The sequence below is a fragment of the Sinocyclocheilus grahami genome, unplaced genomic scaffold (assembly GCF_001515645.1).
Source record: "Sinocyclocheilus grahami isolate Dianchi unplaced genomic scaffold, SAMN03320097.WGS_v1.1 scaffold805.1, whole genome shotgun sequence".
NCBI classification, from domain to species: domain Eukaryota; kingdom Metazoa; phylum Chordata; class Actinopteri; order Cypriniformes; family Cyprinidae; genus Sinocyclocheilus; species Sinocyclocheilus grahami.
The window spans coordinates 140,034-141,361 of record NW_015505984.1 but is presented as its reverse complement, the minus strand read 5'-3'; the positions used below and the strand labels follow the sequence as shown (position 1 = coordinate 141,361).

General features: G+C 30.6%; 1 protein-coding gene across 1 annotated transcript in view; it reads left to right on the top strand.

Moving 5' to 3' along the window:
• LOC107562087 (receptor-type tyrosine-protein phosphatase S-like) overlaps nucleotides 1–1,328 on the top strand; it is a 74,852-nt gene that overhangs the window by 25,038 nt on the left and 48,486 nt on the right. The gene's annotated exons all lie outside the window — the stretch shown is intronic.

The window sequence follows — 1,328 nt, the reverse complement described above, 5'->3', positions numbered from 1 at the left end:
TTAGATCAAAAGGGTGTTTCTACTAAATACTGAGCAAAGGGTCTGAATACTTAGGACCATGTGATATTTCAGGTTTTCTTTTTTAATAAATCTGCAAAAATGTCAACAATTCTGTGTTTTACTGTCAATATGGGGTGCTGTGTGTACATTAATGAGGAAAAAAATTTACTTAAATGATTTTAGCAAATGGCTGCAATATAACAAAGAGTGAAAAATGTAAGGGGGTCTGAATACTTTCCGTACCCACTGTATATATATATATATATAGTGTATGTAGAGAGAGAAAAAGTAAAATAAGTAATAAAAAATTATATATATAAAAGTATATATACATTTTTATTTTTATTTTAATGTAATATCAAATGACATATTAGACATACAATAATTACACTATTGGATGGAACAATTGTTTAATCTGATTATTCATGCAATAATTTAATTGTGTAAAAAGTGTGTGTGTGTGTGTGTGTGTATATATATATAAATATATATATATATTAAATAGTAATATATTTATGCTATATATAAAAATTTTAATGCATAAAATGTATTTATAATTTTTTTATATACGTAAATACAAATATAATTAATATATTTTATTGTTCTTATTTTTATGTATTTATTCCAATTATTAATGTATTGTATGTATATAAGTGTGTGTGTGTGTGTGTGTGTGTGTGTGTGTGTGAGAGAGACGGTGATAGAAAAATATGAATGGTGCACAGGGGGAATGATGTAACATCAGGGTTCCTTTATGCCTGGCATGAAACAGTGTGTTTTGTGCTGTGATGTTGTGCATTAAGTATAGTACAAACAAAAATCTAAAATCAAGCAACCTTTTGAAGAAATGAGATATGCATTTTATTTATTTTTATAAGTAGATCATTTGTCTAACCCAAAAATTGCATGAATATCTTGAACTGGTGTGATGTGAAGCTCAATTCCCTGTAAGCTGCGGGACCCGCAGTTGCTTTTTTCTCTGTGAGTGCTCGGCATTAATTTCCTCTCCGTCATGCACGCTGATCAAAGCTCAGTCGCTTTCACGTGAAATATTGGAAAATAGGAGGCCGTCAGAAGGCACAGCTTACCGGCCGACCCGGAGAGAAATTCATTATTCTGACGGTCTGTTTGCTCAGATTCTCTATTGAATTAATTCACAGACATGTGTCATAGATGAGCAGGAATTGTAATCTATAACCTGGTCATGCTGGATGACACGCTAAATGCCAATAATAATGATCCACACTGCTGTAGAAATGAGGTGCACTTCTGAATATATATATATATATATATATATATATATATATATATATATACAGTGCGCACAG